Here is a 25932-nt window from a genome sequence, read left to right as displayed (position 1 = left end):
GACAAAAGTATTGGCACCCTTAACTTAATATTTGGTTGCACACCCTTTGGAAAACATAACTGAAATCAGTCGCTTCCTATAACCATCAATAAGCTTCTGACACCTCTCACCCGGAATTTTGGACCACTCTTCCTTTGCAAACAGCTCCAGGTCTCTCTTATTGGAAGGACACCTTTTCCCAACAGCAATTTTAAGATCTCTCCACAGGTGTTCAATGGGATTTAGATCTGGGCTCATTGCTGGCCACTTCAGAACTCTCCAGCGCTTCTTTGCCATCCATTTCTGAGTGCTTTTTGACGTATGTTTGGGGTCATTGTCCTGCTGGAAGACCCAGGATCTTGGACGCAAACCCAGCTTTCTGACACTGGGCCCTACAGTGCGACCCAAAATCCTTTGGTAATCCTCAGATTTCATGATGCCTTGCACACAGTCAAGGCACCCAGTGCCAGAGGCAGCAAAACAACCCCAAAACATCATTGAACCTCCACCATATTTTACCGTAGGTACTGTGTTTTGTTCTTTGTAGGCCTCATTCCGTTTTCGGTAAACAGTAGAATGATGTGCTTTACCGAAAAGCTCTATCTTGGTCTCATCTGTCCACAAGACGTTTTCCCAGAAGGCTTTTGGCTTACTCAAGTACATTTTGGCAAACTGTAGTCTTGCTTTTTTATGTCTCTGTGTCAGCAGTGGGGTCCTCCTGGGTCTCCTGCCATAGCGTTTCATTTCATTTAAATGTCGACGGATAGTTCGCGCTGACACTGATGCTCCCTGAGCCTGCAGGACAGCTTGAATGTCTTTGGAACATGTTTGGGGCTGCTTATCCACCATCCGGACTATTCTGCGTTGCAATCTTTCATCAATTTTCCTCATCCGTCCACGACCAGGGAGATTAGCTACAGTGCCATGGGTTGCAAACTTCTTGATAATGTTGCGCACTGTGGACAAAGGCAAATCTAGTTCTCTGGAGATGGACTTGTAACCTTGAGATTGTTGATATTTTGCCACAATTTTGGTTCTCAGGTCCTCAGACAGTTCTCGTCTCCTCTTTCTGTTGTCCATGCTTAGTGTGGCACAGACAGACACACAATGCAAAGGTTAAGTGAACGTCTCTCCTTTTTATCTGCTTTCAGGTGTGATTTCTATATTGCCCACACCTGTTACTTGCCCCAGGTGAGTTTACAGGAGCATCACATGCTTGTAACATTCTTATTTATCCGCAGTTGTGAAAGGGTGCCAATACTTTTGTCCAGCCCATTTTTGGAGGTTTGTGTGACATTATGTCGAATTTGCTTTCTTTCCTCCCTTTTTTTGTTTTGTCCCAATACACACAAAGGGAATAAACATGTGTATAGCAAAACATGTGTTAATGCAATACGTTTCGTGAGAAATACATGATTTCCTGGAGAAATATCAAGGGTGCCAACAATTTCGGCCATGACTGTATATATATATATATATATTTTTTTTTTTTTATTTTTTTTTTTTAATTATTATTTATTTATTTATGTAATGATTTATTTTATTTTTTTTTTTTTTATTAATCTTTATGTGGCTTATTATTACTGTTTGTACTTACCTTTCTGGAGTGGAAGGCGTTACAATGATTCATTGGGATTTAGACAACTGAGTGAGAAGGAGTGTGTTTTACACTACAGTATATATATATATATATATATATATTTTTTTTTTTTTTTTTAATTATTTATTTCTGTAATTATTTATTTATTTATTTTTTTATTAATATTTATGTGGCTTATTATCACTGTTTGCACTTGCCTTTTTGGGGTGGAAGGCGTTACACTGAGTTATTGGGATTTAGACAACTGAGTGAGTGTTTTTTACACTACAGTATATATAAATATATATATATATATATATATATATATATATTTTTTTTTTTTTTTTTATTATTATTTATTTATGTAATTATTTATTTATTTTTTATTTATTGTTTTATTAATATTTATGTGGCTTATTATCACTGTTTGTACTTACCTTTCTGGGGTGGAAGGCGTTACACTGAGTTATTGGGATTTAGACAACTGAGTGAGTGTTTTTTACACTACAGTATATATATATATATATTTTTTTTTTTTTATTATTATTATTATTATTATTTATTTATGTAATTATTTATTTATTTTTTATTTATTTTTTTATTAATATTTATGTGGCTTATTATCACTGTTTGTACTTACCTTTCTGGCGTGGAAGGCGTTACACGGAGTCATTGGGATTTAGATAACTGAGTGAGAAGGAGTGGTTTTTACAGTATATGGCCCTTCATCGACACTGGAGGTAAGTACGTCTGTTTTCAGGTTTGGCATCGGCGGTGGGGAGGAGGGTAATCCGAGATCCTGCTGTATGTGTCTACATGTCCTTTGAGACACTGTAGAAAAAAATATTGATTCAGAAGAAGGTCTATATTTATTTTGCTCAGCTAAACATTCACTATCAGCACTCACAGGACACCATTTTATCTTCTCTCGTCGCCAGTGTTTCATCTCTTTCCCGGCGTACGAGACGCCGCAGCGCGGTCGCTCCCCACGGGCCGCAAGCCTTAGCACACAGTTTAGCTTTGTTTTAAGAAGTTCGGAGGGTCCCCAGCGGCATCCGAAAAACTTCCAGGGCACATCAGCCGCCTGCGAGATTCAGCGCCAGTCGTTGAGGAATTATGCCGGGTATTCTCCGGGGGGGCCGGATGCGGCAACTGTCACTGCAGATGAAACAGTGGCGCTCGGCGCATCCGAGACGTAATGCCAGCCAGGCTCCTTATGACTTTAAAGGGAGGCTGCGTCATGGCCGGGTCAGGGAAGGTAAATGTCTTATTTGTATCTAGTGGAGCATAAATCCTCAGCTGACATCGCGTCTACCAGGCCAGCTCCTGGTGTCTATTGCATCAGTAATTACCGCCCGCTGCAACACAAACACCAGTCAAAGGACAGCCAGCCTTCCACACCTTTCCTATTGTTTGTCTGTCCCCATTGTTAGCACAGTATGAGTTTAGAACAGGGGCGGACTGACCATTTGGGAACTCGGGCACTGCCCGAGGGCCTGGGGTCAGTAGGGGGCCCCATGAGATGCCCCTGATAACTTTTTCATAGGCTTTTTTGAGTTTGGGCAAGGACACGGGCCCCATGATCCCCTATTGCCCGGGGGCCCCATGAGTTGTCAGTCCGCCCCTGGTTTGGAACTTCGGGTATTATTAGAGGAGAGCCCCATCCGGGATCAAACTCACCCGAAAATACACAGTACATAATATGACTAAATGGTTAGCACTTCCACCTGGTAGTACTCGGGTTGCTGGTTCAAGTCCCAACCACAGCACCTGCTGCCTGGAGTTTGCATGTTCTGCCTGTGTGGGTTTCCTCCCACACTCCAAAGATATGCTGGTAGGTGAATTGGCTCCTGTATAAATTGTCCCTAGTATGTGTATGTATGAATGTGAGTTAGGGACCTTAGATTGTACACCCCTTGAGGGTTAGGGACCTTAGATTGTACTCCCCTTGAGGGTTAAGGACCTTAGATTGTACTCCCCTTGAGGGTTAAGGACCTTAGATTGTACACCCCTTGAGGGTTAGGGACCTTAGATTGTACGCCCCTTGAGGGTTAGGGACCTTAGATTGTACGCCCCTTGAGGGTTGGGGACCTTAGATTGTACGCCCCTTGAGGGTTAGGGACCTTAGATTGTACGCCCCTTGAGGGTTGGGGACCTTAGATTGTACGCCCCTTGAGGGTAGGGACCTTAGATTGTACGCCCCTTGAGGGTTAGGGACCTTAGATTGTACGCCCCTTGAGGGTTAGGGACCTTAGATTGTACGCCCCTTGAGGGTTAGGGACCTTAGATTGTACGCCCCTTGAGGGTTAGGGACCTTAGATTGTACGTCCCTTGAGGGTTAGGGACCTTAGATTGTACGCCCCTTGAGGGTTAGGGACTGATGTAAATGTACAATATATATGTAAATTGACTGCGCTATATAAGTACCTAAAATAAGGTCTGCTTTTTTTTCTCCTTTCTTAGTACCTGCGCTAAAGGTTGCAAATCACCTAAAGGGTATGGCAACCTTAACGTGTTACTAAACCCACAACAGTACAATCAGTCTGTAGATGCAGTAAAGCATGCTTGTTATACTCACTGTGAAACCTGCATGTGCATGTGATCAGCACAGGGCCAATCAGCACTGTACAGACAGAGGATCAGAGGTTCTGCATCCTCCTAGAGCAGAAAGAAAACTCCTCCTACAAGCTTTAGCTAGTGCTGGGCTGGACACTGATAGAAGTCACAAGACTGCTATATACTGCTGATGAGAAAAGGTATTAAGCAGTTTATATTTTCTAAAATAATTGCATTTCCATGTTCTGTGTACCGTGGGAGACCGGATATAGTGAATGTAGGGTCCGGGGAGACCGGATATAGTGAATGCAGGGTCCGGGGAGACCGGATATAGTGAATGCAGGGTCCGGGGAGACCGGATATAGTGAATGCAGGGTTCGGGGAGACCAGATATAGTGAATGCAGGGTCCGGGGAGAGCAGATATAGTAAATGCAGGGTCCGGGGAGACCAGATATAGTGAATGCAGGGTCCGGGGAGAGCAGGTATAGTGAATGCAATGTCTAGGGAGACCAGATATAGTGAATGCAGGGTCCAGGGAGACCAGATATAGTGAATGCAATGTCTAGGGAGACCAGATATAATGAATGCAATGTCTAGGGAGACCAGATATAGTGAATGCAGGGTCCAGGGAGACCAGATATAGTGAATGCAATGTCTAGGGAGACCAGATATAATGAATGCAATGTCTAGGGAGACCAGATATAATGAATGCAATGTCTAGGGAGACCAGATATAGTGAATGCAGGGTCCGGGGAGACCAGATATAGTGAATGCAGGGTCCGGGGAGACCAGATATAATGAATGCAGGGTCCGAGGAGACCAGATATAGTGAATGCAATGTCTAGGGAGACCAGATATAGTGAATGCAATGTCTTGGGAGACCAGATATAGTGAATGCAGGGTCCGGGGAGACCAGATATAGTGAATGCAGGGTCCGGGGAGACCAGATATAGTGAATGCAGTGTCTAGGGAGAGCAGATATAGTGAATGCAGGGTCCAGGGAGACCAGATATCGTGAATGCAGGGTCAGGGGAGACCAGATATAGTGAATGCAGGGTCCTGGGAGACCACATAAAGTGAATGCAGGGTCCGGGGAGACCAGATATAGTGAATGCAGGGTCCGGGGAGACCGGATATAGTGAATGGAGGGTCAGGGGAGACCAGATATAGTGAATGCAGGGTATGGGGAGGCCAGATATAGTGAATTCAGGGTCCGGGAGACCGGATATAGTGAATGCAGGGTCCGGAGAGACCGGATATAGTGAATGCAGGGTCGGGGGAGACCGGATATAGTGAATGCGGGGTCCGGGGAGACCGGATATAGTGAATGCAGGGTCCGGGGAGACCGGAGATAGTGAATGCAGGGTCAGGGGAGAGCAGATATAGTGAATGCAGGGTCCGGGGAGACCGGATATAGTGAATGCATGGTCCGGGGAGACCGGATATAGTGAATGCAGGGTCCGGAGAGACCAGATATAGTGAATGCAGGGTATGGGGAGGCCAGATATAGTGAATGCAGTGTTCGGGGAGACCACATATAGTGAATGCAGTGTCCGGGGAGACCAGATATAGTGAATGCAGGGTCCGGGGTTCAGTAACATTTTAACAGTGAACTTCCCCTTTTTGATCCTTTTTGCATACATGTCAACTGTTGTGGATTTGCTGGGACAGTCCTGCACCTTGGGCCTCTGTCCTGCTGATGCTGTGTCCTGGGCCATGTCCCGGAATCGCAGCATCAACCTTACATGAGAAATTGCAGAGCACCCACCACATATTTGGAAACAAAGTCTGGGTGGGATCAAGCAGCATTTTGGCAGGATTGCCAATCCCTGCATATAAATAGGAGGAGTCTGGGGAAGACCAACCTGTAAAGTGGGTGTGGTTTGAGCATGCTCACCCAGAAATTAGGCAGATGAAATGCAGACTGTGGGTGGGGTTAACAATGTCCGGGGATTCAGGACCACATTGTTACTAAACAGGGATTTTTTTTCTGCAGGAGCATGGGGAATGCAGTTCTGGCACCTCTAGCACTGACTGTATGTAATGACAAGGGGGTTGTGGGGTATGCTGGAGGGCCTATTGATTCTGGTTCCTGGGGGATCTTTTCTTGCTGGGGGAGGGGCAGAGGCTCTATTGTTGTGGGGTCTATTGTTACTGCGAGTTATCTACTGTTGAGAAAGGGGTCTACTGTTGCTGGGAAATCTATTGTTGCTGGGGGTGTATATTTTTTCAGGGGGTTTTGTGTTTCTTGAGGGATCTGTTGCTCCTGGGGGGGGTCTATTTTTGCTGGGGGGAGTATATTGTTGCTGGGGTTCTATTGTTGCAGGGGTCTATTATTGCTGGGGAGATCTATTGTTCCTGGGGGAGGGATTGTTGTTGCTGGGGGCCTACTGTTGTGAGGGGGTCTATCATTGACGGAGGATCTATTGTTGCTGGGGGATCTATTGTTACTTAGGAATCCATTGTTGTGTGGGGGTCTATTGTTGTTTGGGGTCTAATGTTTCTGGGGGGTCTATTGTTGCGGAGGTGTCCATTGTTGCTGGAGGGATCTGTTGTTCCAGGGGCAAGTCTTAGAAATCAATAACGGTGTATTTTTATAGATGCTGATTAATTGTTTTTTTAGTAGACGGATGAGTAGCAGCTGGGAAAGATAGTGAAAGGGGTCAAATTTGGATCAGGGCTGAGAGGCTCTGCAGATCAGATCCCTGATATCTCCCCCCTTATCTAGAGACCTGGAGAGGTCTCTAGAACGCAGTGGGTGGGGGTGAGGAGGAGCTGGTCTGCACTCTTGAGGAATCCTGACCAATCCCCAAGCAGGAGGATTGGCATGGAGTCAGGACAGCCCTTAAGAGTCACTGAGCCTGCTCAGTAGCAGAAGAGGTCCGTGGAAAATGGAGTGAATTGGATGGAGTGTGGAGCCTGGGAGGGGGTCCAGGAAAGGGGCCTACCTACAGGCAGAGGAGCTGGAAGGGAGGATCTGTCAGCTTCAACCGTCCCCTGAGAGACGACACCCTGGGAAGCAGGGAAGTAACCAGCTAAGTTTAAGGCCTGAAAGCAGCCCTCAACCCAAAAGCTTGCAGGAGAGGACTTAGTGAGTAATTTCACACCCCCTGGGCCAGATAAGGGGAGAGGGTATTCGGGTGGGAAACCTGACTAGCTCCATTAGGGATTGCTGATCTAAAAGTGGCAGATTCTGGGTCCCCTTGCCCAGGGACTCCCTGAGGCAGCTGGGTGAAGAGGAGAATTCATCTGGGGTCTGAGTTGGTACGTCAGGAGAAGGTCTCCAAAGAAGAGAAACCCTTTTGAGCATTTCTACATAGTTCCAGGAAGTTGTCCTCAGTTTGACAGTTCCTTGAGCATCCCATGCATCCCTCATCCCCTTCCAAGTTATCAACCCCTTAATAAAATCACAAAAAAACAAATTCAAGGACTGTTTACTGTCTCTGGAGTGCAAGGCTGGAAGGAAATGCATGTTGCCTGGCTGTGCAGGGCTATAGGGGGACCCAAATCTTCAGCAACTCCTAAGGGGGTAGTGCTACATAGACTATGGGCAAGTGATTGTCAAACAAATGACATTGTGGGGCTGGGCACTGCTCTACGGAACCTTTCCCAAAGCAAATTTTATTTATTTATTTTTGTTTAACCCCTTGCCCTCTAGAGGATTTACTCCCCTTCCTGACAAGGCCCTGCAATACGGCGCTGCGTTACTTTAACTGACAATTGCGCGGTCATGCAACTCTGCACCCAAATGAAATTTATGTCCTTTTTTCCCCACAAATAGAGCTTTCTTTTGGTGGTATTTGATTGCCTCTGTATTTTTTATTTTTTGTGCAGAGCAATACAAAGCAGCCTTTTTGTGCTGACAGGGAAGAGATCTGTGTTGTTTGCACACAGACCTCTCCCCTTTCACTGTTTCTCGGCAGTCGCCGGGTGCCAGTGGGGAATCTCCGGCCAGGACCTGGTGATTGACAGCTGTAGGATATCAATTGTCTAGGAATGTACGATGTTAATGGAAGATCGCCTTGTGCCGCAGGGACGTCTGGGGCGATCAAAGGGTTAACTGTGCGTTTTACTAGGGAGACAAGCTGCTATGTATTGCTCTGCTGTGCAGAGCAATACAAAGCAGCTTTTTTGTGCTGACAGGGAAGAGATCTGTGTTGTTTGCACACAGACCTCTCCCCTTTCACTGTTCCTCGGCAGTCGCCATGTGCCAGTGGGGAATCTTCGGCCAGGACCTGGTGATCGACAGCTGTAGGATATCAATTGTCTAAGAATGTACGGCGCAGGGGTGGAATGACCATTCGAGCACTCGGGCACTGCCCGAGGGCCCGCGGTCAGTAGGGGGCCCCATGAAATGCCCCTGGTACCTTTTTTATAGGATTTTTTGAGTGTGGGCAAGGACACAGGGGCCCCATGATCCCCTATTGCCCGGGGGCCCCATGAGTTGTCAGTCCACCCCTGGTACGGTGTTAACGGAAGATCGCCTTGTGCCTCAGGGACGTTCTCAGGAACATCTGGGGCAATCAAAGGGTTAACTGTGTGCGTTTTACTAGTGAGACAAGCTGCTTTGTATTGCTAGCATTTTCAGCCAGGCAACTGGCATTTTCATTAGAGAAGGCCAGCCTCCATGATAGGTTCCCTTTTAAGGATATCAATTGTCCAGGAACGTACGGCGTTAATGGAAGATCGCCTTGTGCCGCAGGGACGTTTGCAGGATCCTAATGAACTGATTGGGTGCGTAATTGGCAATATTGTGTCAGTCCGCAAAACTGCAAAGTTCATATTACCGGCACAAGTCTAGGCTGATTGTCCGCACTTAATTAACAGCACGTCCAGCTCACAAAGTGCTTCTCTACGCATGGTAAGCAGGGTCCTGACCAAGCGTTTTCAGGCTCCAATCATCCAGGGAACTCGATGGAAGATAATTACCAGTTCATATTTTTCTTCATCACCGCAGAGACAGCACAATGACCACCCCTTCACGTGGGGAACCGAGACTCGGGAAGTAAGAAAAGGAGAAAAACAGGAGCGAGAGGAAGGAAAGAGAGGAAAGATGAAGAAAGAGACGGAAGAGAAAGGGGTCAATTCACTAAGAGGTAAATAACGACTGAAAAAATGCGGTAAGATAACGCATGCCGTAAATCTTTTTCAAACGTGCAATTCACTAATACCCAGGGGCGGACTGACCATTCGAGCACTCGGCAGGGGTCAGTAGGGGGCCCCATGAGATGCCCCTGGTACCTTTTTTATAGGCTTTTTTGAGTGTGGGCAAGGACACAGGGGCCCCATGATCCCCTATTGCCCGGGGGCCCCATGAGTTGTCAGTCCGCCCCTGCTAAGACCTTTGCAGTAAATAACTCTTGCAGTAAAATATCATTATTGCAGTAATTGGCACAAATTTTCATGCCGTAATTTATTGCACGGTAGCTGGTTGTTGGGCAAGCTGGCCGACACGTCCTTAACACCGGCTGTCAGCGGATTTCCCGCTGACAGCTGAATGTAAACAAAACATGCAGGCAATTAACCACTTGCCCTCCAGAGGATTTACCCCTCTTCCTGAACAGGCCGTTTTTTGCGATACAGCGCTGCGTTATCTTAACTGACAATTGCGCGGTCATGCAACACTGCACCCAAATGAAATTTACGTCCTTTTTTCCCCCACAAATAGAGCTTTCTTTCGGTGGTATTTGACCACCTCTGCGGTTTTTTATTTTTTGCGCTATAAACAAAAAAAGACCGACAATTTTTTAACAAAAAAAATATTTTTGATTTTTTTGCCATTAAACATGTCCAGAAAATCAAAATGTAATCTGCCACGCCTTAATAAAAAATCCCAATACATGTAAATTAATTGGTTTATGTGAAAGTTATAGCGTTTACAAATGGCGGTACACATACTGGTATTTTTTTTCTTTTTTCACCAGTAATGGCGGCGGTCAGCGACTTATAGCGGGACTGCGGCGGGTATTCTAACACTGAGGGGGGACTGACTTGGTGTCACTGACATGCCCAGTGCAGGGGCGGACTGACCATTTGGAAACTCGGGCACTGCCCGAGGGCCCGGGGTCAGTAAGGGGCCCCATCAGATGCCCCTGATACCTTTTTCATAGGCTTTTTTGAGTTTGGGCAAGGACACAGGGGCCCCATGATCCCCTATTGCCCGGGGGCCCCATGAGTTGGCAGAGAGGGATGGAGGACACTGAATGGGGGCCAGTGGAGGGATTGGCAGAGAGGGTTGGAGGACACTGAGTGGAGGTCAGTGGAGGGATTGGCAGAGAGGGATGGAGGACACTGAGTGGAAGCCAGTGGAGGGATTGGCAGAGAGGGGTGGAGGACACTGAGTGGAGGTCAGTGGAGGGATTGGCAGAGAGGGATGGAGGACACTGAGTGGAAGCCAGTGGAGGGATTGGCAGAGAGGGATGGAGGACACTGAGTGGAGGCCAGTGGAGGTATTGACAGAGAGGGATGGAGGACACTGAGTGGAGGCCAGTGGAGGGATTGGCAGAGAGGGATAGCAGATACAGAACGGTTAGTAATGTGGATGAGTCTGGCAGCAACATTCATGATAGACTGAAGAGGGGATAGCCTGCGATGAGGTCGGCCAATGAGGAGGGAGTTACAATAGTCAAGGTGAGATATAACCAGGGAGGGAATACGTTGCTTAGTGGTTTCCGAGGTTAGGAACGGCCGTATCTTGGAGATGTTGTGGAGGTGAAGTCTACAAGATTTGGACAGCGATTGGATTTGGGGTTGAAAGAACAGATGGGAGTCTAGGATTACACCTAGTACCCTGGCATGAGGGGAGGGACTGATGATTGTATTATTGATCTTGATGGAGAAGTCGGGGGAGGGGGCACGGGCTGGAGGGAATAGTATGAGCTCAGTTTTTGAAAGATTGAGTTTAAAAAAGTGAAGTGACATCCATGCCGACATGTCACGCTTCATCTGATACCAGTGTTGCCAGGTTCCAGTCAGTGGTTCCTACACCTTGGCACTTGTACCCTTCCATTGTCCAAGTAGGCCCTGTTTTATTCTTCCAGGGGTGCTCTAACGGGAATTGATCAAGAGGCCACCCTCACCATCTTGGGCTCCACATACATACATGTACATGACAAGTGTTCTATATCTGTAAACCAGAAGCCCAGGGCCAGGGTTAACTCCATTGGTAATCAAGGATATGAATGGCAGCCCCGGAGCCTGGACTTTTAATAATCAACTCGCCAATAGCGACGCTAATATTTTTACCATACCATATTTTATTGTCCATTTTGAGTGAAGTGTACCTTTAACTCCTCCAATGACTGATCAGCTATCACGCCAGCCGCCGATCGTGCTGTACGGCTTGTCTACAACATACTAATATCCTTGTCTCGTTCTGCACTGATATTGTCTGCCAGTTCTGGTAACAATGAAAAACATACCGCTTAGCGGCCGCTCCTGGGAAATTATCTTCTGAAGTGTTTATTCAATCAAACTCCTGAATCAACAAACAACTTTTGTTAATAACAGCAGGGAAAAAATTCCCGTCATGCTTATCTACATTACAGGAGAGCTAAGCAGAGTCTCCGGAGTCCTCGGTACCCGCCTGGTAAGGAGAGGAGTGCCTCAAGCCTCGGTGCTCATAGCAGATAGTGCTGCACCAGATCTACCATGCACAATGTACCCTGCACCGCTCATGTACACATCTCCACGACTGCCAGCATTGCCCATGTGCAGTGTGTAGAGCAGTTGGGCCCCTGTATGTTGCCCAGTAGGACCCCTGTATGTGGTTGAGCAGTCTCGCCCTTAGGCCTTGTAGACTTTCTGTAGTACTTACATCCTGAGGAGTCCCTGATTTCCCACACATATGGGAAGTGAATGGAAGAAGAAAGTGAAGATCTGACCCCCAATGCACACAGCTCCCACATCAGTATTCATACCAACAATGAGATCTGCACACATGGCTCAATCACCAGTATCCATTACATATAGTGCCTCATACCTCTCTAACATAAACAGCGCTCCATACCTCTCTATTATATTCAGTGGCTCATACCTCTCTAGCATAAACAGTGCTTCATACCTCTCTATTATATGCAGTTGCTCATTCTTCTCTAACATAAACAGTGCTTCATACCTCTCTATTATATGCAGTTGCTCATTCTCTAACATAAACAGTGTTTCATACCTCTCTAATATATCCAGTAGCTCATACCTCTCTAACATAAACAGTGCTTCATGCCTCTCTAATATATACAGTTGCTTATTCTTCTCTAACATAAACAGTGCTTCAGACCTCTCTATTATATGTAGTGTCTCATACCTCTCTAATAAAAACAGTGCATCATACCTCTCTATATCATGCAGTGCCTCATGTCACTGTAAAATAAACAGTGCTTCATACCTCTCTATTATATGTAGTGCCTCATACCTCTCTAATATAAACAGTGCTTCATACCCCTCTATTACATGCAGTGCCTCAAACACAGGGCTTTTTTTCTCAGAGAATAGGCGCAGGTACTCCCCCCCACCTCCAAGCACATCCCTTGGTTCCACCCACCTCCCAGTATTGTCCCATTTAGGGAATACAGAACAATTCATTATATGGTGCTAAGTAGTTTTTAAGGATTCTGTTAATAAGAACAAGAAAATAAGTACAATAGATCCCTTGCATCCAGCAACAATAGACCCTCCCCAGCAACAATAGACCCTCCCCAACACCAATATACCCCTGCCAGAAACAACAGATCCCCCCAGCTGCCAGCATCATTAGACCCTTCAGCACACCCCACCACCTCTTGTACAAATACTCAGTGCTGAAGGTGCTGGAACTGCGTTCTCCCGCATTCCCACTGAAGAAAAGCCCTGCTCATACCTAGCTAATATAATCAGTGCTTAATACCTTTCTAATAGACAGAATGCTTCATACAGCCACATTAGATTCAGTGCCTCCTACCTAGAACTAGATATAACACTCACAGTGAACTATACAACCCTTGCAGAGGATGCTACTTGAATGCTGATAGCACCTTGCAGAGGAGGCGGCTAGCAGGCAGTGATGTAAGAAGGCATTTGTAGCGGAAAGACTACACACTGAAGAAATGGCAAACAGTCCCTATTCTGTCCCTCCTCCACTGGAACCTCTTCCTATGCTGTGCCTACACTATGTAGTGCCTACACTCTTCCTGACCGGCAGTTTCTTGTCCCTGTCCTAACCACATATAAAATGCGACTGCAGTGAGTCAGTGTTTTTTTTAAGAAGCACCGCCCTCACTAAAGATGGCCGCAAGGTCATCCGGGGCAACAGCATCCACTTATACAGTTGCTCACCCAATGACACCTACGGAGGCCTGAGAGGAACATGAGTTCCTCCTGGCCTCCACTCTCTCTGCATATTGGCTGCTGGAAGCACCACCTATGCAGGGAGGTCAAATCAGACCTGCCTACACAATGACTTATAAGCAGTACATCACATCTCTCTATTATGTAACACCCTCTAGGTTAGTTAGATAGGATATTTGTTAGTTAGAGAATGGGTAGCAGCCTGGGATGAGTCAGTCTGGGAGTGAGGTAGTGAGTTCAGGCTGTAAGGCTCTACAGGTCAGGGTTTCTGGAGCCCCCCACCCTTCCAGAAACCTAGAGAACCTTTTGGAATAGGGGAGGTGGCGTAAATCTGCATGTTTGAGGGACCTTGGCCAATCCCCAGGCAGGAATCTGGGCATGGTGACCAAGGAAAACTCTTAAATGTGGCAGAACCTAGGGAGCAGTATGTAGATTAGCGTGGAAGATGGACCGAGAGGAAGGCTGGAGTGTGGAGCCTGGGAGTGGGCCCCAGGGCGAGGAGCCTACTCACAGGCTGGTTGCTGGATAGAAGGATCTCCACTGTCCCACCATTTCCTAGGGAGGACAACCTGTCAGCAGGGAAGGGGCCAGCCCAGCAAAAGGTCTGAAAGCAGCTTCAACCCACAAAGCTAACAGAATGGGACAGTGTGAGTACTCCTACACCCCCTGGGCCAGATAAAGGGAGAGGGCAGTCAGGGGCAAGAACCAACTAGCTCTCATCCGGGACTACTTCATTGCTAGATCCTGGAATTCCTTGCCCGGGGATACCCGGGTGAAGAGGAGGATTCATCTGGGGTTTGAGGAGGTATACCAAGGCGCCTTAGAGCGCTGAAGAGACAGTGCTCTATATTTCTGGATCCATATCTTTTTGTACAGTGTACAGGTTGCTAAGAAGTTTGTCCTCACGTTTACAGTTCCTTGGGCATCACATATACCCCTAGACCCCATCCAAGTTGTTAACCCCTTAAACAAAAACAACGAAAAACCATCTCAATTACTGTTTACTGGCTGCAATTGTGGAAAGTGCATATTGCCTGGCCATGCAGAGCTTAGGGGGACCCAAAACAAAATCCATCCATGCTACAATTACACACAGGGGTTGATTTACTAAAACTGCAAATTGCTAAATTTACTGCAGCTTTGAATGGTAGTCAATCAGCTTCTAACTTCAGCTTGTTAAAAAAAAACTGGAAGCTGATTGGTTTGTATGCACAGCTGCACCAGATTTCTAACTCTCCTGTTTTAGTAAATCAACCCAACAGTGTCCCCTTTTTTTATTGTATGCAGTGTCTAACACCTCTGTATTACACACAACACTCCACACCTCTCCATTACACACAGTGCCTCATACTCCTCTAATAGACACAGTGCTTCATTCCTCTCCAACAGATACATCACCTTCCACCTCTCAATGACATGCAGTGCCATACATATCTCTAATAGATATAGTGCTTTATACTCCTCTACTACACACAATGCCGCATACCTATTTTTTAGACATGGCGCTTCATATGCGGTGTGGGAAACGCACAGAGAACAGGAGTTTCCCACACCACGTTCTAGTATGAAACAAGCCTTAGTGAATGCATTAACCAAGGACAAATAAAGAGGGTGAATCTCCTTAATTTGGACACAGGCAGCAATAAAAACCTGACAGGTGTTCTAATCCCTCTCTACTCTATCCTACAATGAAAAAACAAAAATTGTTTCATTTTGTTATATTTTAAACTCGGTGCTTCATTCCTCTTAAGGCATGTTGCGAGTCATTATGACTAAGCCCTGTGGGTGGGGCGAAACAGTGGGGGTGGCCTGTGAGGAGCCTAGGCTGAGGTTGCTTTCCATCTTGATGCAGTACGTGGGCTGTTTAGGAGAGTGGTATCTTTTAGCTTCCCTGGCGGTATTCCCGAGTGTAGCTCGGGGTAAAGTTTCAGCACCACAAGCGGTAACCCCGAGCTACACTCGGGAATACACTGCAGCGTTGCTCCGGGATCTGTTCTTCACTTACCTTGTCCTGCGCTCCCGCGATGTCCCCCCTGCAGTGTCCCCGGCAATGTCCTCCGGCGGATGCCGGAATCTGTCATCCGGGTTCCATCCCCTGCGACGTCAGGACGTACGGGGACGGAACTGGCAGGAAATTTGAAAATGACAAAAAGTGACATTCACTAAATACACTAAAATCACATAGTATACCATTCCTGTATCAAACCATTTCACATTCATTTTGTCCCGAGTGCTTTGTCCGGCGCCCTGCCTGCATTTTTACTGTTCTTTCTGCCTGGAAACTGAGAAACGTCCATGGCGTTCAAAAAGCGTCCCTTTACGTCAAAAGCGGTTTTAGACCGGCTAGAGAACAGCGATAGTAAATCAGAACCACTTGCAGAATTGAGTGATAATGATTCTTGGGGGAAATTCGTCATCAGACACTGAAAACGATTCTGCGACTTTGCTCAGCGATGTGCAAACTTGGAGCTATATTTCACATTTCAGTGTTTTTGGTTTGATTATATTATTGAATTACATTTATTATTATTATATTATTATTTTATTATATTTATGATTATTTATTAAATTATAATTTATGATTTCCTGTTTCAAATTGTAACATACCCGGGATGTTTACTAGACTCTTGTTTGGACAGATTTCAGTGAGTTATTCCTAAAAATTACAGGCCCACAATAAACAAAATACATATTTCCATGCAAAAAAATGTACCGCTTTGAGCACAGTAATATGGACATAATCAGACCGCTAGGAAGGTTAATCACATTATGTATAGCTGCCTGGGATGAGCTCTATGGAACCCGAGTAAAGTGGGACACCAGAGTGGGTCAGATGGGCGCTTGGAGCGGTACTAAGCAACTAACATGGGGTCACTATGTTGCATGTCATGATGTCATCCAGACAACCCTGACAGACAGTCCAACCAGATCAGTGACTTCACTTTTCTCCACTGCAGTTAAGAAATACAGCCTGGTCATTTGCCCAGCCCCAACCAGTTCACTGAACAGTGAAGGAGAATCATCACACTGATGAGATCACTACTCTACTTCCAAGTTAGACTCTTGTTCCTTAAGTGAAACAACAACAAGCGCACCAACCTTGTGCATTACCTAAATAACCAAAATTTATTAAATGAAGGAAAGGTACTCACAAACAGCGAATAAAAACAGGTATGTAAGTCCACCCAGGGACCTCAAAGGTAAGAGGCCAGCGCGAATCCCATCATGGGTGTAGGTACTCAGTCCAACTGACGCGTTTCGAAGGTCATGCCTTCTTCCTCAGGCATGACCTTCGAAACGCGTCAGTTGGACTGAGTACCTACACCCATGATGGGATTCGCGCTGGCCTCTTACCTTTGAAGTCCCTGGGTGGACTTACATGCCTGTTTTTATTCGCTGTTTGTGAGTACCTTTCCTTCATTTAATAAATTTTGGTTATTTAGGTAATGCACAAGGTTGGTGCGCTTGTTGTTGTTTCACTTCGCAGTTTGTTCGGGCTTCCCCAGTCTTGGTTTGGAGCTGCACGACCTTGGATACTCCGGTGGTTGCTTCTCTGGAGTTTTTAATTCTAATTCTACTTAATTCCACCTACTCACCACCGGCCTGGGTCCCGGAGCGCAGGAGAAATCGTTTTTGCTCTTGTTCCTTAAGGCCAGGTTCACATCTGTATGTTCCTGCGGGCCACGTTTAGCGTGGTCATTTGAATGGACTCCCGTGCCCCGGGACACACAGGGAAGAAGTCCCTGCACTTCTTTGGAAAACGCAGCCCACACGGGAATCTTAGTTCCCAGTACGGTTGCGATTTCCAGTGCGGGGCGGCATGCCATTAAAATTAATGGCAACCGCCCGCAGGTCTGCATTCCTCTGTGCGGGTGGCACGGCTGCACGGATTGCAGCGGCACCACCCGCACAGATGTGAACCAGCGGTAAAGGAATGCAGGAAGCGAATATAAAGTCAGAATTTAGCATTTCTGCTAGCTGCATTATTTTAGGGAATACATTTTAACTTGCTGAAAGCCCAGGACATTAAAAAACAGCCCCTTGGAGGCACGTCATCATGGTACCGTATACATACAATGCTGCAAAGAACATTATGACGTTAGCGCAGCTCTCTCCATCATTGGGGACCCAAGCTGGACTGGAAGGGGACTCTGCATTTGGGTTGCATGAGACCCAAAGTTGCTCAAACAACTTGCTGAACACCCAAGATCAGGAGCGGACTGACCATTTGGAAACTCGGGCACTGCCCGAGGGCCCGGGGTCAGTAGGGGGCCCCATGAGATACCCCTGGTACCTTTTTCATAGGCTTTTTTGAGTTTGGGCAAGGACACAGGGGCCTCATGATCCCCTATTTCCTGGGGGCCCCATGAGTTGTCAGTCCACCCCTGCCCAGGACATTAAGAAACATCCCTCGGAGGCACGTCATCATGGTACCGTATACATACAATGCTGCAGAGAACATTATGACATTAGCGCAGCTCTCTCCATAATTGAGGACCCAAGCTGGACAGGAAGGGGACTCTGCACTTGGGTTGCATGAGACCCAAAGTCACTCAAACAGCTCGCTGAAAGCCCAGGACATTAAAAAAACAGCCCTTGGAGGCACGTCATCATGGTACCGTATACATACAATGCTGCAGAGAGCATTATGACATTAGCGCTGCTCTCTCCATCATTGAGGACCCAAGCTGGACAGAAAGGGGACTCTGCATTTGGGTTGCATGAGACCCAAAGTCGCTCAAACAGCTCGCTGAAAGCCCAGGACATTAATAAACAGCCCTTGGAGGCACGTCATTATGGTACCGTATACATACAGTGCTGCAGAGGACATTATGACGTTAGCGCAGCTCTCTCCATCATTGAGGATCCAAGCTGGACAGGAAGGGGACTCTGCATTTGGGTTGCATGAGACCCAAAGTTGCTCAAACGGCTCGCTGAACGCCCAGGACATTAAAAAACAGCCCTTGGAGGCACGTCATCATGATACCGTATACATACAATACTGCAGAGAACATTATGACGTTAGCGCAGCTCTCTCCATCATTGAGGACCCAAGCTGGACAGGAAGGGAACTCTGCACTTGGGTTGCATGAGACCCAAAGTTGCTCAAACAGCTCGCTGAAAGCCCAGGACATTATTAAACAGCCCTTGGAGGCACGTCATCATGGTACCGTATACATACAATGCTGCAGTGGACATTATGACATTAGCGCAGCTCTCTCCATCATTGAGGACCCAAGCTGGACAGGAAGGGGACTCTGCACTTGGGTTGCATGAGACCCAAAGTCGCTCAAACAGCTCGCTGAAAGCCCAGGACTTTAAAAAACAGCCCTTGGAGGCACGTCATCAATGAACCGTATACATACAATGCTGCAGAGAACATTATGACGTTAGCGCAGCTCTCTCTATCATTGAGGACCCAAGCTGGACAGAAAGGGGACTCTGCATTTGGGTTGCATGAGACCCAAAGTTGCTCAAACAGCTCGCTGAAAGCCCAGGACATTAAAAAACAGCCCTTGGAGGCACGTCATCAATGTACCGTATACATACAATGCTGCAGTGGACATTATGACATTAGCGCAGCTCTCTCCATCATTGAGGACCCAAGCTGGACAGGAAGGGGACTGTGCACTTGGGTTGCATGAGACCCAAAGTCGCTCAAACAGCTCGCTGAAAGCCCAGGACATTAAAAAACAGCCCTTGGAGGCACGTCATCAATGTACCGTATACATACAATGCTGCAGAGAACATTATGACGTTAGCGCAGCTCTCTGCATCACTGAGGACCCAAGCTAGACAGAAAGAGAACTCTGCATGTCATAGGACTGACCAAAAATCCCCTAGAAAAAAATGCCAAAAGTTGGGCTGCCCACCCAAACTGGTAATATGCTTTAAGTAAAATGGTTTTTATCAGCAAAGCACATTTCCGGTGTCTCCTCTTGTCCTGGTTAACCAATCTCAGGAATTCTGTACAGTCTCCATTGAGGCCCTACAAAGTCTTTCGAGAAAGACAAGAATATGGAAGCAGGACAATGGAAGCAGCTGGTCCAGGCATGTGACAGATACGGAAGACAGTGCATGCAAAGCAAGGCTTCACCCCCCAACACTCAGCACAGACAATACCGGCATCATTCACAGAAGACAAATGAGGAATCTGATAAACTTGGTGCTTGCAGGAACGAGGCGGGGAGTTAAATAAGTAAATCAATGAGTATTTGTGGACATTGTTGATTAAACGTTTATCATCCACATCTGTGACGTGCCCAGTGGCTGCTCAACAAAAGAGCGAGCGCAGATGCATTGTGCTGCCCTGCCGGCGCGCTCTTTGGGACCGGCGAGGGGAACATGGCTCCCCTGCCGCTAAAACACTGGTAATTTTTCTCTCCCTGGGCTCCTTTTCTGATCTGAAGATCTGTTATCCTGCGGACGCTCCACAATGGATCGCACGGGTAATTGCGCATCTTTTGTGATTTCTATTGAGCTGTAAAGTAAACAATGTTGGTTTTTGGAATTAACCCCATTGGAGCCGACTGATGCAGGATAACAGCGGGCCTCACTTACATTGGAAAGGTCTTCTGAAGCAGCAGATCTCAACCTTTTTTTCAGTTGCTGCACCAGGGGTGGACTAACAACTCATGGGGCCCCCGGGAAACAAGGGATCATGGTGCCCCTGTGTCCTCATCCACACTCAAACCACACCCAAAAAAGCCTATGAAAAATGTACCAGGGGCATCTCATGGGGCCCCCTACTGACCCCGGGCCCTCGGGCAGTGCCGAGTTGCCAAATGGTCAGTCCGCCCCTGTGCTGCACCCTTTAAAAGTATGAAAAATCCTGGGGCACCCCCCATTCTAAAATGTAACAATGTAAATGTCTCCTTGTCACCTCCTCCCATGCTCATCTCCAGGACTTCTCCAGATCTTCCCCCATCCTCTGGAATTCTCTACCCCAATTTATCAGACTACTCTGCTCACTTTTAGGCGATATCAGAAAACCTCTCTCTTCAGGGAAGCCTATCCTGCCCTCAGCTAATAATGGAATATTCTACTCTTCCAACCAGTCCATCCCCCACAGTTACTACCTTTTGTACCACTAGCCCCTCCCTCCTAGATTGTAAGCTCCAAGGATCAGGGCCCTCCTATCCCTCTTGTATTGAACTGTATTGTTGCTGTATTGTCTCCCGTTATATTGTAAAGTGCTGAGCAAACTGTTGGCGCCATAAATCCTGTGTAATAATGGGAGCCCAGAGCCTGGGACTATGTACACAACTGTCTTGATGAAATTACCTTTGTACCAGAAGCCAGCCTTCACATCAGAGGTACCCCTATACACCAGAGTTCCCAGCACAACAAAGTCCCCCTATATATCAGAGGCCCCCATCACCAGAGAGAAACTCCATCAAAGAGTCAAAGGCACCCCATCCAGGGGTGCATTTACCACAAGGCAAACAAGGCATTTGCCTAGGGCGGCATTTTTCAGGGGGGGGCAGCACCACTCCCCAGAAGAAGGGACAGAAGAAGAGACGGGGAGATGGGGACCAGGTGGGATCCGAGAGAGGCTGCGGGCTGCTTGACGGTGTATGAAGAGCCTCAGAGACTCTCATTCCAGGGATGTCTGGAGCTGTGAAGGTGAGTGTCTTTCTCTCTCTTGCTGGGGGGTGGGGTGGCTGGTGTATGGAGGGTGGTGGTAGTGGAAGGCTTTCTCAGGTGGGGTGGTCAGGGCTGAGGGGGGAGGTGGTGTTGGTTGGCACCACTGACCCCATCACACCAGAATACCCCCATGATAGAGTCTCTTCATCACACCAAAGAATCCCCATTCTTTAGAGTCCCCCCATGATTGAGTCTCTCCATTACATTAGAATACCCCCATTACATCAGAGTCCCCCTATACATGAAAGCTCCCCATCATAGAGTACCCTCATGAAAAAGCTCCCCCATCACATCAGACTACACCATGATAGAATCTCTTCATTACGTCAAAGAATCCCCATTCCATCAGAGTCCTCCTATACATGAGAGCCCCCCATCATATCGGAGTACTTCCATGAGAAAGCTCTCCCAGCACATCAGAGTACCCCCATGATCGAGTCTCCACATTACATTAGAATACTCCCATTACATCAGAGTTCCCCTATACATGAAAGCTCCCCCTTGATCGAGTCTCTGTATCACATCATAGTTTCCCCATCACATCAAAGTCACCCCTATATATCAGAGGCCCCTATCACCACAGAGTCACCCCATCAAAGAGTCAGAGGCACCCATTGCAGCAGAGTTGCCCCTATACATCAGAGTTCCCCTATACATGAGAGCCCTGCATCACATCAGAGTACCCCCATGATAGAGTTTCCCCATTACATCAGAGCCCCCCCTATACATGAGAGCTCCCATCAGATCAGAGTACCCCCATGATCCAGTCTCTCCATCACATCAGAGTACATATCAGTCCACCTCCAATGTGTTCAGCCGCTTAGAGCTGAGGTCTGCAGACTGTGGCCCTGGGGCCGGATGCAGCCCTTTTCTTGCCTTTGTCTTGTCCTTGGGACCATATCCCTCCCACTGGCACCTACAATTGGGCACAATGCTGCACTATTCCTTCCATTGATGTCAAGAATGAGGCGCTATTCCTCCCACTGACACTAAATACTCCTCCAGCTGATACTAAAGATGGTTCATTGTTTACTCTCGCTGATGCCGGGACATTTTCTACACCAAGTGGTCATGGTCTGGCCCACCAAAAGCCTGAAGGACAGTAAACTGGCCCTTTGTTTAAAAAGTTTGACTTAGAGGAAAGATTACCCGGTACTTCTGGATATGGGGATCGTGTGACTCAACCGCCCTCCTCCCACATGAAACTGCTGAGGATTGAACTCCCAGGCAACCAGCACTGTCTCATAATAGAGAATCTAAAGACCCACATAGGCTCCAAGTTGTGACATAGGGCTCCCTTTTTTCTGTTAAAATGCCACCACAGCTTAGGAGTGCACACAAGGCATGCCTGGTGTGCCTGGGCACATCCTAACCTCCCAGAGTTGCCAACTATCCTGGATGACATGCATATTATTGGGACAAATTCCCTTCGCCTTCCTCTTCACCCAACAATTTCAGGTGCTCCCAACTTTCATGGAGAACTGCAGGAACATCCCCAAAGGAGGAGCCTGCCTCTTCCTTGCTTTCTACTAGTACTGGAGTTAATTTGAGTATGCGGCAGGGGCAGACTGACAACTCATGGGGCAATAGGGGATCATGAGGCCCTGTGTCCTCGCCCACACCCAAAAAAGCCTATGAAAAAGCCAATGAAAGGTACCAGGGGCATCTCATGGGGCCTCCTACTGACCCCGGGCCCCTGGGCAGTGCCCAAGTGTTCAAATGGTCAGTCCACCCCTGGTGTGCGGAATGGGGATGTGCCCGGCCTTGGAGATTACACCAAGCCCACCTTCTTCTGGTGGTGTGACACATGTGAGCAGAAGAAATCAGAGCAAGTGTGTTCAGACTCTCTCTCTCTCTATATATATATATACTGTATATACAGTATATAGAATATATATGCACACACACGCACGCATGTGTGGCTTTGGGGTGCTCATCCTAATGTAATAGGCTGTGCACACCTATACTCCATAGTGCAGCGGTTCTCAACCTTCCTAATGCCGCGACCCTTTAATACAGTTCCTCATGTTGTGGTGACCCCCAACCATAAAATTATTTACCCAGTAATTATAATTCATGAGTGTCATTTTACCTCCAATACTGCTGCTTTCAACACAGTAGCTGCTTTTAACAGAGTAGCTGCTTTCAACACAGTAGCTGCTTTTAACAGAGTAGCTGCTTTCAACACAGTAGCTGCTTTTAACAGAGTAGCTGCTTTCAACGCAGTAGCTGCTTTCTACACAGTAGCTGCTCTTTACACATTGGAAATATGTGTTTTCCAATGGTCTTAGGCGACCCCTGTGAAAGGGTTGTTCGACCCCCAAAGGGGTTGCAACCCACAGGTTGAGAACCACTGCCATAGTGTAACCACCTTTTTTCTGTGACCCCCTGATGGGGCAATTCAGAGGGCTGCAACCTGGTGTCATCTTGCAGCAAAGGAGCCCATTGGTCATTGGGTTTACCAGCCCATCACTACTTGTGGGTTCTCTGCTGAAGATCAAGGTGCCATTTAGACTCCATGCTTAGGGTGAGCCCAGGTCACCTGTCAGGGGCTCCTTCCTGCCTAAACAGAGTATCAGGGTTGGGGGCAATAGGACAATAAACAGAACCTGTTGCTTTGCCCTGCATTGGTTCACTAACTAATAAAGAACTAATTTACATAATTTAACAACTATAAACAAAATGTGGGTTTTTTTAACTCTTGAGATCCCAGTTAGACGCCAAGTTTGTTAGTCGGACACAACAGGCACAAAACTCAGACATCTCTCATTTACGGCATAATAATTCAGCTTGTCCGCATTGCTCTGTGCCAACCAGATAAACTGACAGCCTGCCAGGAGAGCCGGCTCATTTGTGCGACAGGCTCGGTAACCGTTTAGCACCAGCCCCCAGGCAGGGCGTCTGCGACGGTAAAATTTTGTTACCGTCACCTTTGGCTGCCTCTTCCCTTCTCAGCATGGCAAACCCACAGAGACAGGAGAACTTGGCAGATTCACAGCTGTGCCAGCCTCCACCCCGCACCTTCGCGGCTCTCGCACGCGTTTTACAGCAGGACCAAAGAGATGCTTCGTGCAGATTTAAATTGGTCCCCTGGGCACATCCAGCTGCTGTTTTGAATTCTGCACAGGCAGCGAAACAGAGATAGAGGGCAACGGTCTCGGAAGTGCCAGGCAAGCTTACGGGGCAAGCGAACGGAACAATAGCCCTCAAATCTGCGCAAGAGAAAGACAAATTGTATGAAAACAGAAAAGAAGAAAATTAGACTGCCATATTTTTACTGTTTCATAGCAATGTATTATTTGATCACCGATGCAAGACAATGAGACCGGTCTGCTGTCCAACCTAAAGTTTCCATAGGAGTCAATTATCCAAATGGTTATGTCGATATATACTTTGCTTTTGTTGGAATGATTGGATCGCACAGTGTTCTGCTAATCATCATATACATGCAAATAATGTGACAATCGCCTGCGCAGGCAATATTTTTTTTGTCTTTTGTTCCTTTTGATTCCAGGAGCTTTCATTCTTTTTGTCTGAAGACACATGCTGTGAAAATAGTTGATATATTTGATTTTTGCATCCATAGCTAGCACATCAAACTAATTCTGAGCAAACTGTAAGCTGTACCAATGGAAGGATCATCTAAATGGTGAATTTAAAGGGCTAGTCCACCCTAAACTGATATTTACCTTTTTGGTTGCGTTAAGCAGACCCCCACTCCAAATCAAAAAGCCCTTATCAAAGGCTGAAAAAAAAAAAACGTTTGTAACATTCACCTGTTCTATATGATCCTATGCCAGATGTCCTCTCTGGATTTCATGGCGAAACAATGCATGGTCCATCGTTTGAGAAAAATGTATTGGCCCTTTAGCCAAGCCTCCTTGTGCCTCTAGCATTTGCCTATGCTTCCTGTGTTCCTTCTGCTTTCAGTGGAGCCCTATGCCCTGAAATCTCCAGTGACCCCAATGCTTTTGTGTCTCCAGTGAGCCCAGCACTACTGTGTCTCCAATGATCCCAGTTCTCGTGTCTCCAATGATCCCAGTTCTCTTGTGTCTCCAATGACCCAGTGCTCCTGTGTCTTCAATGACCCCAGTACTTCTGTGTCTACAGTGACCCAGAGCTCCTGTGTCTCAAATGACCCCAGTACTTCTGTGTCTACAGTGACCCCAGTACTTCTGTGTCTACAGTGGCCCAGTGCTCCCGTGTCTCCAATGACCCCAGTCCTCCTGTATCTCCACTGACCCCAGTGCTCCTGTGCTTCCAGTGACAGCAGCACTTCATTGTTCTCCAGTGACCCCATTGTTCCTGTGTGTCCAGTGACCTAAGCATACCTGTGTCTCCAATGACCCCATCACTGCTGTGTAACCACTGACCCCAGTGTCTTCTATGGCCCCAGTACTCCTTTGTCTCCAGTTACCCCAGTGCTCCTGTGTTTCCAGTGACCCCAGCGCTCCTGTTTTTCCAGTGACCCCAGTATTCTTTTGTCTTCAGTTACCCCAGTGCTCCTGTGTTTCCAGTGACCCTAGCACTCCATTGTCCTCCAGTAAACCCAGCTCACCTTAATGACCCCAGTACTCCTTTGTCTCCAGTTACCCCAGTGCTCCTGTGTTTCCAGTGACCCCAGTGCTCCTGTGTTTCCAGTGACCCCAGCACTCCATTGTCCTCCAGTGAATGCAGCGCTCCTGTGTCGCCAATGACCCCAGTTCTCCTGTGTCTCCAGTGCCCCCAGCACTCCTGTGCCTCCAATGACACCAGCACTGTGTCTCCTGTGACCCTACTGTTCCTGTGTCTCCAGTGACCCCACTGCTCCTGTGTCTCCAGTGACCCCAGCCCTCCTGTATTCTCCAGC

Source organism: Staurois parvus, unplaced genomic scaffold (assembly GCF_062004578.1).
Source record: "Staurois parvus isolate SC_StPar_1 unplaced genomic scaffold, SC_StPar_1.0 ptg000124l, whole genome shotgun sequence".
Taxonomy (NCBI): Eukaryota; Metazoa; Chordata; class Amphibia; order Anura; family Ranidae; genus Staurois; species Staurois parvus.
This window is presented reverse-complemented; position numbering follows the sequence as displayed.